The sequence below is a fragment of the Pelodiscus sinensis genome, chromosome 6 (assembly GCF_049634645.1).
Source record: "Pelodiscus sinensis isolate JC-2024 chromosome 6, ASM4963464v1, whole genome shotgun sequence".
Classification (NCBI taxonomy): domain Eukaryota; kingdom Metazoa; phylum Chordata; order Testudines; family Trionychidae; genus Pelodiscus; species Pelodiscus sinensis.
The window spans coordinates 111,801,174-111,816,365 of NC_134716.1; the positions used below are offsets into that span (position 1 = coordinate 111,801,174).

General features: G+C 41.0%; 1 long non-coding RNA gene across 1 annotated transcript; it reads left to right on the forward strand.

Annotated features, from left to right (window-relative positions):
- Positions 1 to 1,010: 1,010 nt before the first annotated feature.
- LOC142829772 (uncharacterized) lies at positions 1,011 to 13,164 on the forward strand. Its single transcript, XR_012904524.1, has 3 exons — positions 1,011 to 1,181; positions 7,620 to 7,693; positions 12,912 to 13,164. It is a non-coding gene; the product is annotated as an uncharacterized LOC142829772 (long non-coding RNA).
- Positions 13,165 to 15,192: the final 2,028 nt, after the last annotated feature.

A 15,192-nucleotide genomic window follows, 5' to 3' on the forward strand; every position in this document is an offset into this window, starting at 1 on the left:
CCATCTGGTGCAGGTGAGGCTCACCAAGGACAAACTCTCAATCTGAATAGCCTCAGATATATATGTAAATTCTTGAAAAGATACTTTATACTTATTTGGTGTTTTATTATAGAATCCCAGAGATGCAACTGAAATAACTTTCCATTGTTATATTTTGTATATTGAGACAGCTATCTCTCAGAGTCTCTCTTCAAACTGCGAAGGCTGTTTGTTAAATTCTTTCTTCCATGGAGCCATAAATGTAGTAATCTAGATCCTGATAAAAGCTTTAAAGCTTTCCCATAGGATACTTGTGGTCGGAACTGATGGAACATTAGTGTCAAGGAAGCATATTATTTGAGTCTCAATATAATTAATAAACCCTTTCATTCCCTCCCTGCCCTCCTCCTCCTCCTCTTCCCCCCCCCTCCCCCCCACTCCCGGAAAGTACTAAATCTCCTACACTTGTTTGTGTTGACGCAGAAGATTTAGTTACTTCTAACAGAAAAAGGGGGGGGGGGAGAAAAGGGCTTTAAATATTTAACAGTTTAAACCCTACATAAATTGGAGATTTGAATAAAAAATCAGCCCAAGTAAATCTGTATGAAACTGGTGAACAGAAGGAATACACATGCTCAGAGGAATAGATTTTATGCCAAACATCAATCAATTGCAGCTCAAAGCCTATTTATAATACTGTGGGGGTTCTGGACGGTTGCACTTCACACTGTGAAGACCAATCCATGACATTATCTATTGAATAACTAAAGTATTTACAAATAATTAAAACTCTATTTGAAAATGGAGATGTTTTCACAGCTTTTGTGTCCATACACCAGATCATCAATATTTGAGTGTGTAAATAATGACTAGCTAGTGTTGAGAGCCAGTAGGAAAGCTTTCCTTGAAGTAAAGCTGTACCTTTTTTATCTGGTTGTCCTTCTGTACAGATACATATATACACTGTGGGCTTTACTCTTTTCTCCCTTACTCCAGGAGTTACCCCAACAAAGTCAACAGAGCTACACCAGTGTAAATCTAGTGTGAGAAGAAGAAAAGAAATGCATAAATTGCTTTTTGCTCTTACAAAATCTAGGCTGCAACTCTTGGTTTGATGTCAGAAAATTGATGCAAGAGATATTTCCTACATCAGCATCTTAGAATCCTGAGAAACTATCCTGATTTGCTGAAATTGAATTAAGGTGAATACCTGATTGAAATGTGGTGAGTGAAGGCAGTGAATGTATTTTCACACTGTGGTTATATAAACAAATACTCACCACCGAAATGTGATTCACAAGAATAATAGATGTAAAAAAAAATTCAAGGAATTACTGCCTGGGTTGTGTTAACTGAGCTATTTGAGGAAAGTGAGATGAACTGATTAAAAACAAATCATTGCTATAACTTTCAGAATAACAGAATGTATTATAATAACAACCCATAATCTGTACTGCCTCAACTCTGTTGTATTCCCTTGCCTTGTGCAGCTGTCACATTTTATTTTACAACTTACAAAAGAAAAGAGTTTGTTTTGTAAACAATTTGGTTTATTTTTCACAAAAAATACATAGATTAACTAATAATCCTAACAGGGCAAAAAACTATCCCAACACACCTCCTTCCCAGCAAGTAAAGTGGGCCCCAGATACAGCAGCATTGGTGAGGCTTATCTTAACAGAAGAGGAAGGCCTGAGGAACCCGTGCAGGGTAAATGCATTCTCTATGTATTTCAGAACACAGCTTATCATGGGCTCTCTGCAAAACAATGCACTTGCAGTATTGGGGACCAGTAAATCCCCAGCCATGCAGATTCATCATTCACTATCCACATGCACAGACCCCCTCAGTTCAGGAAAGTAAGGAAGTACAAGCCTAGTTTAAGCATGTCAGTAGTTCCACTGAGGTTAATGGGACTGATTATCTGTTGCTTAAAGTTAAACATGCTTAAGAACTTTTTCTGAATCTGGATCAAACACAAAGTTACTTGTTGAGTTGGTAAGCAAAAGCAAAAGAGAAGACATGTAATGTCAGCTTAAGCATTTGTTAGTTTCTCATGACGTCAGCTGGTATTAAGTCTTTGAATAATAGGAGTCACATTTCAAAGAAAACTTTCTATTATTTATTCAGATATTATAATTGTTTTTAATATGTTGGTATTTATTATTAATTATTATTCTGATTTTAGCTGCACAGGAAACATCTATCCCAAAGTTCCAGATATTTTAATTGCAATTAAGCAACACGAGCGAACAAAAATAAAATTCTTCAAGTTATACAGATGGCCCAATGAATATAAACTTGCCAATACTACTACTACTTATTATAATACAAATAATTAATAAACCCTAGAGGCCTAGAAATCCTGGTTTGGCACCAGGTGGGGAATAGACTGCCAAACCAATCCAATAAGGGAAATATAGTCAAATTGATCATTAATATGAACAGACTAAAGGAGCCTCAGAAGAGCTTAGTTGGACTGCAGCTTTCTTGCCCAGCTAGGCGTGTTGTGCAAAGACATGCAACCCCAGGCCAACATCATGCAACTGTCCAAACAGCCCAGGGAAAATGTAGATAATTAATTACATTTGAAACAAACTTGACTAGCAGAACTGCTCCCTGAACTGCAGAACATGTTTCAGAAAAGGAAGAGATGGTGGAGCATGTGTTAGTTTCTGCACAAGCCTGCTTGAGCAAGAATATATGAACAGGCATACTGAGATTGTCAGTTGTCGGCATTGGAGCTTCAACTATAGCAAGTACAGATTTAAAGGAATGATGAAGTACCAGGACCACTGAACTTGCAAGCACTCTAGAGAATGAAGAGGTTAAGGTTTTATGGGCTCTGGCAAGTGTCACAGACTGAACAGTGCAGGCAAGCAGGCCAGACATATTGGTAGAAGAGAAGAGAAACAAGCCCATGTTTATTAATATTACCATATCAGCAGAAACGAGAAGGAAGAAGATGATAAAATGAGAAGAAAAAAGAAACAAGAGATGATGGTAAAGTATGAAGACTGCTGCCATGGAGTGGAACGATTATAGGAAACTAGAACAAAGATGCTCTAGTGATTTTTGGACTTCTTGGAAGAATTCCTAAGGGTCTGAATGAGCAGCTCAATAATATGTAAGAAGTGCAAGACATCTGGGACCACCAGCAGACAACCCTCTTAGGCATTTGTGAGACACTCTTTAAGGAAATGCAAAGAAGAATGAATGCACTTGAGCACCTAAAATGCAGGAATTATGTTAAGATTTTAACCAAACTCCTGACTACCTGTAGTGGTCCCTCTCTCTTAGGCCCAGGGGGAAGCCACTGTGTCTCACCACTATAGGCCACAATATTTGGGGCTCTGGCCCTCTGGGTAGGCAGAACAAAGAAAGCAGTCTGTAGCGCTCAGTTTCCAAACTGTAGCACTAGCAACAATCTGGTGCAGGCCTTCTGGCCTAGGTTGAGTAAGTGGCCAGCCCCAGCTGTGAGGTGGCAACAAGATATAGGGAGACCTGGGCCCATCCTAATCCAGCCCAGGGTCCTGATCATGGTGGTCCCACCACTGGATCAATGGGCAAACAGAAACTCGCTGCCTCATATCCCACCAGCACATCCACACCAGAGTCTGGTTCCCCTAAACTACTTCCTACCCAACTCTGCTGGTGTTGCTTTGTTGGCACCGGGCATGTGTCTTGTCATTTTGCAGTGAAGCGCTGATCCCTCTGGAGGCAATTCCTTGGGGCCTTCGGTCTCCTGGGCTCCCTGATTGATGCACAGCTTAGCAAGTGGGTATTCAGAATCTTCACTAACCCGGTTTCTGGCGGGTGTGACTCCTCCTGCTGAATGTTTTACAATCTAGACTAAAGAGGCTTAATTTTGTTCCCCTGGATGTCAATAGCAAAGCTTCCACTGACCTCAACAGTGAAGAGGCATGACCAGGATGACAGAAACATGGCCAGTATAGAAAAGAAAAAGACATTTCAGAGGGATAGATAGCCATGTAACTAACGTCTCTTTTTCAGCAAAAATGACAAGGAGTCCAGTGGCACTTTCAAGACTAATAAAATTATTAGGGCATTAGAGCATAAGCTTCCGTGTACTTATGCTCTAATACTCTAATAGATATGTTAGTCTTTAAAGTGCCATAGGAATCCCTTGTTGTTTTAGCTGAAAAAGAGACATTAGTCACAATTGTCACATAAGCATACAGCCGCAGCCACAGTAGGCTCACCAGAATACAAACCTGATATGACAAGGCACCTCCTTCATCTTGCCAGACATAGCACTTCCTCTCTGGTGATGGCAGGCCTGGGGTAGGTCATCCACACTCTGGCAGCGTTTGTCTTTCCCTTTCTGTGTTCCTTTTATCCGTATTTTTAGGATAGGCCTCAGGATTGGATTAAGTGTTGATCCTCCACCAAACAAAAAGGAAACAGTCTCACAAACTCAAAAACAAATGCCTTTTCCTGCATCCTCATGGGGTCAAGATATCGTCCTGTTGTCTTCTCCGAGGTATCAGTCCTTCCCCAGCAGACACTCAGGTTTGGATGTTTCCCCTATGGGAAGGAGCACAGCTTCTCCCCTTTGAGAAGATTATTTCCATGCCATCCTTAGACATACAGAATATACACAGCTGTGTAAAGCACCAAAAAATGGTGCCCCAAATTTAGTAGTGGTCTGTGCTGTATATGTCTAGGGCCATTGCCACCCATGGGCAGTGCCAGCTCCAGCAGTCCCAATCCACTGGCCCCCTGCCCACTGCTCCACCTCCCATCCCTAGTGGCCCAAATCCCCTGGGCTCTCCCTGCTTCCTGGTCCACTTCCTGGCCCTACCAGTCCCAATCTCCCGGTCCTGCACATAGAATCATAGAGTTGGAAGAGACCTAAAGAGATCATCAAGTCCGGCCCCCTGCCCAAGGCAGGACCAATCCCAACTAAATCAACCCAGCCAGGGCTTTGTCAAGTCAAGACTTAAAAACCTCTAGGAATGGAGATTCCACCACCTCCCTAGGGAACCCATTCCAGTGCTTTACCACCCTCCTAGTGAAATAGTTTTTCCTAATATCCAACCTAGACCTTTCGCACTGTAACATTGCTCTTTGTTCTGCCATCCGTCATTACTGTGAACAGCCTTTCTCCATCCTATTTGGAACCTCCCTTCAGGAAGTTGAAGGCCGCTCTCAAATCCCACCTCACTCTTCTCTTCTGCTGACTAAACAAACCCAAATCCCTCAGTCTCTACTCATAGGTCATGTGCTCCAGCCCCCTTATCGTTTTGGTCACCCTCCGCTGGACCCTTTCCAATGCGTCCACATCCTTTCTATAGTGGAGGACCCAGAACTGGACACAATACCCCAGGGCTGTGTCTACATTGGCACTCTTTTCCGGAAAAGGGATGCTAATGAGACACTTCGGAATTGCAAATGCCGCAGGGGATTTAAATATCCCCCGCGGCATTTGCATGAACATGGCTGCTGCTTTTTTCCGGCTCGGGGTTTTGCCAGAGAAAAGCGCCAGTCTAGACAGGATCTTGCAGAAAATAAGCAAGTAGGAATAAGGGATCTTCCGGAAAAGGGCTTATTTTCCGCAAGATCCCGTCTAGACTGGCGCTTTTCTCTGGCAAAACCCCAAGCCGGAAAAAAGCGGCAGCCATGTTCATGCAAATGCCGCGGGGGATATTTAAATCCCGCCCGGCATTTGCAATTCCGAAGTGTCTCATTAGCATCCCTTTTCCGGAAAAGGGTGCCAATGTAGACACAGCCCAGATGTGGCCTCACCAGAGCCGAATAAAGGGGAATAATCACTTATCTGGATCTACTGGCAATGCTTCTCCTAATGCACCCTAAAAAGCATTAGCCCTATTGGTTACAGGGGCACACTGTTGACTCATATCCAGCTTCTCATCCACTGTAATCCCCAGGTCCTTTTCTGCAGAACTACTACTTAGCTGGTTGGTCCCCAGCCATTTCCCAACTTCCTCAGTACCCTCGGATACATTAAATCCGGGCCCATGGATTTGTGTATGTTTAGCTTTTCCAAATAGTTCCTAACTTGTTCTTTCCTCACAGGGCTGTCCTCCTCCTTCTCATACCACTTTGCATAGTGCATTTGTCTGGGAGCTGACCTTGTCCATGACAGTCTTCCAACCCCTGCTCCACCTCCCAGACTGGAGCTTGCTCCCCCTTCCACCTGCTTCACCTCCCAGGCTTCAGCTCTGGACAGCTGTTCCACTCAGTCCACCTGATCCACTGCCAGCCTCCCTGTCCTGCTCCTGCCTCCCACAGCTCCTGTTCCAACAGTCCTTAGCACAGCCACCTCCACTCCTCAGAGCAGATCTCCCCAGTGGGGGATGGAGGTGTTCAGGCTGTTTAAGGCACCAGACGTCATAGGGATGGCCTGCTAGCCTGGCAGCAGATTGTCTCTCCTCCCTTCTCCCATTTTTTCTTCCCCAGAGGTTTTTTTTTAAAGGTTTGAGACAGACCTTAATTGGACTAAGGTTTCCCTAACTGATATGAGGTAACCCTAAGCCTGTAGGAGAAAGTGTCTTTAACATTCTAAGGCTAACATATTGGCCTTCCGGGACCCTCTTGCAGCCATCCAGACTGACTGTGTCACACTGAGTAAACGCAAACAATCAGAGATGCAACTTTCCCCTGATTTACCAACATGAGCTTTCAGTCTTGCATAATTGTGGTGAGCTGAGTTTCAGTCAGCTAGCCCTTACTCATATATCTTTCACAATCAGATACTGGATTAACAGTGGCACAATCCAGTTTATACGATAGAGACAGAATGCCTGTCGCTCCTTACATTGGCATAGCTCCATGTAAGTGTAGTCCCTCCTCATTTTCACTGGAGACTCAAGTCCATGGATCATGGCACACATCAGAACAAGAAGGTCTAAAATTGCAGTGTGGAAGTTCTAGGTTGGATACTAGGAGGGGGTTGAAGCACTAGAATAATTGTCTAGGAAGGTGGTGAAATTTCAATCCTTAGAGGTTTTTAAGGTCAGGCTTGACAAAACCCTGGCTAGAATGATTTATTTGAGGTTAGTCCTGTTTTGAGCAGGGGGTTAGACTAGATGATGTCCTGAGGTATCTTCCAACCCTAATCTTCTATGATTCTAAGATTCTATTATCATAATGTTGTCAGCATACTTTTAAAACACTCTTATGTACACTTTAAAACCAACAATTGAGTTTACCCCCCAATAGATTCCAACACAGAAGAGATCATTGTGATCATCTATTTAGACCTCATTTATAGCACAAGTCACAGAACCTTCCCAAAATCATATCCGGAACTATCTTTTGTAATATACGATTTTGAATAAAACATTGTCAGCAATGGAAAATCCACTATGATTTGTGATAAATTGTTCCAATGGTTTGCTATCCTCACTCACAAAATGTACATATTATTTCCAGTCTGAATTTGTCTGGCTTCAACTTCTAGCAATTGAATCATGTTGAAGAGACAATATTAAATATTTATTCCCTATAAATGTACTTACAAATATTAATCAAGTTTCCCCTTAGCCTGTTTTTTGTTAAGCTAAATAGTTTAAGCTGCTTGAGTCTATAAAGCATGTTTTCTAATCGTTTGTCATTCTCATGACTCTTCTCTCAATTCTCTCCAATTTATCCAGATCCCTTTTGAATTGTGGGTGCCAGAAATGGACACAGTATTCCACCAATGGTCAAGCAAGTCCCAAGTACAGAGGTAAAATAACCTCTCTACCGCTACTTAAGTTTCCTCTGCTTATGCATCGTAAGATTGAATTCTCAATAGCATGTCACTTGGAGCTCATGTTCAACTGATTGGCCAATGCAAATCATAAATGATTTTCAAAGTGATTGTTTCTCAGGATAGGGTTCTCCTTCCAATAAGTATGATCTATGGCTGTGTCTAGACTGCATCCCTTTTCCGTAAAAGGGATGCAAATTAGACACATCGCAATTGCAAGTGAAGCGGGGATTTAAATCCCCCCCGCTTCATTTGCATAAACATGGCTGCTGCTTTTTTCCGGCTCGGAGCTTTGCCGGAAAAAAGCACCAGTCTAGACGTGGATCTTTCGGAAAATAAAGCCTATTCCGAAAGATCCCTTATTCCTTATTTTAAGAGGAATAAGGGATCTTTTGGAAAAAGCTTTATTTTCCGAAAGATCCGCGTATACACTGGCGCTTTTTTCCGGCAAAGCTCCAAGCTGGAAAAAAGCGGCAGCCATGTTTATGCAAATGAAGTGGGGGGGATTTAAATCCCCGCTTCAATTGCAATTGCGATGTGTCTAATTTGCATCCCTTTTATGGGAAAGGGATGCAGTCTAGACACAGGCTATAACTTTGTTCCTAGATACATACATTTACATTTACCTGCATTGAAACAAATATTGTTTGCTCCCATTTGCTATGTGATCCAGATCACTTTAACTCCCAAATTTTTTCTAATCTGCAAGCTTTATCAGTGATGATTTTATGCTTTCTTCCAGGTTGTTGATAAAAAATGTTAACTAGCAGAGGGACAAGAACTGATCCCTGAAGAACTGCACTGGAAACAAACCCGCTAATGATAATTCCCCATTTACAATTACATTTTGAGATCTATTATTTAGCTGTTTTTTAAAAATCAATTCCCATGTGCCATGCTATTTTTCTATCATTCTGCTTTTAATAAAGTAGCATGGGGTATCACATCAAATGACTTACAGAAGTCTATTATATTCAACACTATTACCTTTATTAACAATATTAGTAATTTCATAAAAAAATCAAGTGTATTTGTGTTAATTCCATTGCCCTCCTTGTTTGTTATGTTACGTTATGTTATGTTATCCAGTCTCAATATTGGGTGGACAGATCTATAATTACCCAGGTCTTTCTGTTTTAAATTTTTTTTAAAAATGACACAATATTAGCTTTCTTCCATCTTCTGGATGGACTAATTGAAAATATAAATTAATGGTTAAGTGAGCTTTCAGTTAAAATAAGAAAGATTTTGGCATTGCCCCAGTTTTGTACACTCTGTTCTTTGTGATACCTTATTAGACAGTTGACAATATTTGTGTTTCTGCTTTCTGAGTCCTTTTCCACTGGCAAATGTGTATTTCTTTCCCCATTTTGATACAATGAAAGGTAACAAAACTTTTATTTCTTTATTTCCTGGATTTTGCACCAGCATTATCAATGAATGGTCTTAGAAAAATAACTCTTAAGTAGATCTGTGCTAATAAAGGATTTTTTAGTTTGTTGAAATTAAAAAAAAATGTAAAAAATGTTTTGGATTGACCCAATACCAAATATTTTGGGAATTGACTCAAAACCAAATATTTGGGAATTTCTGACAAATGAAAACATAACGTAAAAAATTATTTTCAGTCAATTGAAATGCTGTTTCTACCTAAATGAATTGTTTTATTTCAATTTTGAGCTTTTCCACTTTATTAAAAAGTTAAATATACTGTATTTTTGATTCAGCAATGTTGATTGCAATGATGCTAACAATCTTCCAGCTACTTATAAAGCAAGGGAGGGTGAGCTTATTTTGGCTTCTTTTTAATAAGTGAAATAAAATTCCAAATCTTTTACTTCGATAGCAAAACTCTTCAGAGATGTGGCACTAATACAGCCAGTTTCAGTCAAGATTCCTGAATTCTAAGACCCTGTGATAGGCTGGCTTTTACTAGTGTTTCCTCATTTTTACAGAAGAAACAGGTGGCTATCATGTTTTTTAAAGAAAATGAAGAGATGCCTTACAAGGTGACTTACAAAGAAAAAAAAGTAAAATAAAAAAATATTTTTAAAATCCCTTCCCCCATGGATTTTCAAATATATGCAGCACACAAAAAATAGAATAAAGGAGAAAGCTGGTCCCATGCTCTGTAGCAACCTGAACCAAAAATCCAGATTTCAACTCTGAAACTTTAAGACAGTTTAGATTTAGATTTGAACCAGAGAACTTGGATCTCTTAGGTTTCTATAAAGTATAAAACATGAAAAATATTTTATTTTAATTAAGAATAACAATTAAAAGAAATACCACAAGTAGAACACAAGAACTACAATTTATGGGGTCTCTCCTTGAAGATCCTTCAGAAACACCACCTATTGAAAAATCATAGAATCATAGAATAATAGGACTGGAAGGGACCTCAAGAGGTCATCGAGTCCAGCCCCCCGCCCTCAAGGCAGGACCAAGCTCCGTCTACACCATCCCTGACAGATGTCTATCCAACCTGTTCTTAAATATCTCCAGAGAGGGAGATTCCACCACCTCCCTTGGCAATTTATTCCAATATTTGACCACCCTGACAGTTAGGAATTTTTTCCTAATGTCCAATCTAAACCTCCCCTGCTGCACTTTAAGCCCATTACTCCTTGTCCTGTCCTCAGAAACCAAGAGGAACAAATTTTCTCCTTCCTCCTTGTGACACCCTTTTAGATATTTGAAAACCGCTATCATGTCCCCCCTTAATCTTCTTTTTTCCAAACTAAACAAGAATGAGGTTTCCTATTTGCAAAGCAGTGCTTCCTGCGTAGACCATATTACATCCAGAGGCATCCCAGAAATGTTTCATATGGTAAACACAACTGAAGCACTCTCACTTTAATTTGCATGACAATAAACATACCTTTTTAATTTTACATAGGCAAAACTGAAGAAAAATTCCCTACGTCCACTCACTCTCCTCCTCCCCCCGTGATAGAGCTCCCTGCCACCACTCCCACAGCAAGCTCCTCCATGTAAGCACCTCCTACATATCACAAAACTTGTACAGGTCTTCAGCCGCCTCAGGTGCCAGACTGTGTGGGGGCGCCACTAGGACCCAGAGTGTAGAAAATTGTGTCTGCTGCTGGTGCATATGTATTCTCTCTGCTCTAGATGCAAAGAGATGGCAGAGTGCTGTGCGGGAGGAAGGAAAGCACAAAGAACAGGAAGAAGACAGAATTGAGACCTTTCAAAGTTTTGGCCCAAGTGAAGGGGCATGGGGCGTCATTTGAGCTCCCCGCCTCAGGTGTCAAAATGTTGTGGGCCAGCCCTACCCCTGACCTCTTCTCTCCTGAGAGATGCTGGGAATCAGCAACGCAGGTTGGAGTGGAGCATGGCTAGTGGTGCTTCCCCCCAACCCCCATACCACTCAGGGTCTGCACCTCCCTGAAGCTTGCTTCTGCATTAGGAAAGCAGGATAAGGGACCCTCTGAAAATAAACAGGTGGAGTAGGTTCTGGAGTTGACTAGGGGCTAGGGCATTTGGCTGAAGAGTGCAGGCTTGGAGGTTTGAGTTCCATCCACCCTGGAAGCAGCAGCAGGATTGCAAACAGAGGCTGCCGTAGGGATGGAGCTGGCTCCCACACTGGGAAGCATAGGGCCTGGGACAACCCCCCCAAACAATCCAATGTGCCACTCACTCAAATTCAAGCAAGCAGTGAGGTAGTCAGTGCTGCTTCTCTCTGCTGACATTGGGCTGACTCTTGCACCAAGACCAGCTGGAGTGCAGGTTGGCTTCCCCCACACATAAACTGGGCCACAGGTATGTGCCTCAGTTGCCTATACTTTAATCTAGCCTTGGCAATAGGTATGCACTGTGAATAAAGTGCACATCACTGCAGACACCATTATTACATCAATGTTTTATGAGCTTCTCTGGCTACCAGTCTGCTCCAAGGTGCAATTCATGGTGTTGATTTGCAAAATTCTATATGTGTTAGGTCCTGATTATCTAACAGTCAGACCTCTCTCTCCTTATTTTCCATGCTGACAATTGCGGTCAGCTGCAAGTTCCTAGATTTATATGTGGGGGCTGGAGGAAGGAAGAACTTAAGTCAAGGGCACTTGACTCCAGAACACACTTTCTCATTGTTTCTATACTTTTAGTTAAACAGATTTTTGGAGGAGGGTCTAACTTCAGGAGCAGATTGTGTGTTTAACTCAGGAGTTGGCTGCATTTTCTTTAGCTGACTTTGTGCCACTTTTGTTATAGTTTAATTTCTGTAGTTTCACTAATGTGGTGGGAAGAGAGAAACTGACTCCTTCCTTGGAAGAAATGTTGATGCTCCTTTTTTATTTCTGTAATAACATCTAGATAGTATGGTGATGAGAGCCTTACAAGTACATATGATAATCATTATAATCAAGCACATGTATTTGGGGAAGTAATAGGTACGGTTTGTAAATTAGAAAATAAATGTTAGAAACTTCTAATATTAATTTCTCCTCTTTAAGAGTAAAGCACAGAATCTGAGCAGGTCCTCAATCCTGCATTCTATATTTAGGCACAATTTTATTCCCACAATTAAATGCAAATGTAGTAATTGTGCCTACAATTGTTTTCCCCACAATTGCACCCATTTCACACCTGATCCAAAGTTCAGCAAAGTCAGTAAAAAGACTCCCATTGGTTTTGGATCACCCTAATTAACCTTATTACCTGATTACATCTGCAGACCTGTAGAAAGATATCTCAGTTGTGTGCAATGGCAAGCACAATTAATTTCAGATGTGACTTTGCACCACATTATGGCAGGCCATTTAGGGGGAAAGCTATTAAAATAAAAGTAATGGGCCTGACTTGCCACTGTGCTACTTCAATTTTACAGTGGTGTAATACTACTGAAATCAATGGTGTTACATCAGAATAACAGTGGGATAATACAGTGGGGGATATGATCCACTAGTTCATTTGTCATTTCGTCATTAGAATAACAGTATACATGTGCATTAGAGTTCTAAGAAACCATTTTTATATAGTACAACCCAGAGCAACCAGATTCAGAATTATATGGTCTGTTGGATTGGGGAATTTAACAGATAGATTAGATTAGATTAGATAGAGTCTTCCTGGCTGGAATGTTGGTAAGACAAACAACCCTGTATTTCTACCTCACTACACAGCCTATTGATTTTATAAGTCATCAATGTATATTGTCTGTCTATATTATTAACAGGACAAGCAGGAGGTGAACATAGTTATCTGACAGCGTAAGCCAGTTGTCCCATGCTGTGCCCTATGGGAAGCCACTGATTCTTACACTTGGAGCAGGGACAATGCAACTTAATCAGACTGACAGGAAACAGGCAGCAATTACAGTGTGCAGCTACATCTGCTGGGTTCCACTTCACTGAAGGAAGAGTTATCTCAATTTTAATGTACATCCCTTTTTCATGTTTCATTTAACCTCTGCTGTATTATTAAACACATCAAAATATAATGACAGTCGTTAAAAAAGAAAAAGAGGACATTTTGGATATTTTGGACTCTACCGCCTACTAATGCAATTTAATGGCATCAGTTTTGCTTTCCTGTAATATTTTGCAGCAGTTAATGATTAATTTAGTATATAGTTTTTTTAATAGCCATATAGACCCAATCCTGCTTCTACCAAAGTCAGTGGAAAATGGCTATTAAGTAAGAGAAAGCATGTTGTTAAATTTGATACTCGGCGAAAGACATCCCAATAGCTTTTTGGTCCTCCTATATTCTTCTGGTGTTTTCTAAGGGCTGTTGTTGTTTGAGCATCTAAAGCAGTAATTATGAACTCATGATACAATTATGTAAAAACTTGAGGAATACTCTGCCTCACAGAAAATAATGGAAGATTTGGCATCGGAGGTAAGATCTTATCCTTTAAGCATCCATACATAACACAGATACCACAGTCCTAGTGAGCCCTGGGAGACAGTGGTGGGTTAGTAATACATCTATCTTTTCAATTCTGGGTCCAAGGTTCCAGTCCCTGGTCAAAAGGCGTGTGAGCTTTCTTTGTTTTTCCCTCAGGAGATTCAAAAAGTGTCCATTCAGAAAGCTTGCTTCATGACATTTGTGACATTTTTGAGGCACATAAAAGTGGTATGAAACAAAATACAGGACTATGTAGCACTTTAAAGACTTACAAACTGGTTTATTAGATTATGAGCTTTCGTGGGCCAGACCCACTTCCTCAGATCAAATAGTGGAAGAAAATAGCCACAACCATATATACCAAAGGATACAATTAAAAAAATGAACACGTATGAAAAGGACAAATCAAATTTCAGAACAGAAGGTGGATGCGGGGAGGGGGGGAGGTAAATGTCTGTGAGCTAATGGTATTAGAGGTGATAATTGGGGAAGCTATCTTTGTAATGGGTAAGATAGCTAGAGTCTTTGTTGAGATTCCCGCGTAGAGTGTCGAATTTTAGCATGAATGACAGTTCAGAGGATTCCCTTTTAAGTGCAGATTTAAAAGGCTTCTGATGCAGGATGCAGGTAATTGAGTCGTTGAGACAGTGTCCTTTCTGGTTGAAATGGCAAGAAACTGTTTTTTCTTCGTGATCCTGTCTAATATCTTTTTTGTGGGCATTGATCCTTTGGCGAAGTGTCTGAGACGTTTGTCCAATGTACAAAGCAGATGGACACTTTCGGCACATGCTAGCATAAATTATATTTCTTGATGCGCAGGAATATGTGTTCTTGATCTTATAACTCACTTGGTTAGATCCAATAATGGTACAAGCAGAGTGAATATGTGGACAAAGCTGGCAACGGGGTTTGTTGCAAGGGAAGGTACCAGGATTGGTATTAGTGTGGTATGTCCTGTGGTTGTTGGTAAGAATCATCTTGAGGTTAGGTGGTTGTCTATAGGAGACACTGGGTCTGTCTCCCAGAGCCTCTTGGAGTTTAGTATCCTGTTCCAGTATAGGCTGTAGTTTATTGATAATGTGTTGGACAGGTTTAAATTGGGGGCTGTAGGTGATGACAAGTGGTGTTCTATTGTTGGTTTTCTTGGGTCTGTCTTGAAGTAGATGGTTTCTAGGTATTCGTCTGGCTCTTTCAATTTGCTTTTTTATTTCTCCGGGTGGGTAGTTGAGGTTTATAAATGCTTGGTAGAGATCCTGAAGTTTCTGGTCTCTGTCAGTGGGATACCTTCTCCCTCCCTCCCCCCCTTCTCCCTCCCCCCACACCCGCATCCCCCTTCTGTTCTGAAATTTGATTTGTCCTTTTCATATGTGTTCATTTTTTAATTGTATCCTTTGGTATATATGGTTGTGACTATTTTCTTCCACTATTTGATCTGAGGAAGTGGGTCTGGCCCACGAAAGCTCATCATCTAATAAACCATCTTGTTAGTCTTTAAAGTGCTACATAGTCCTGTATTTTGTTTCAGCTATACCAGACTAACACGGCTACATTTCTATCAAAAGTGGTATGAGCACTGAAAGATCAACAATAGAGCTGGGAATGAAATG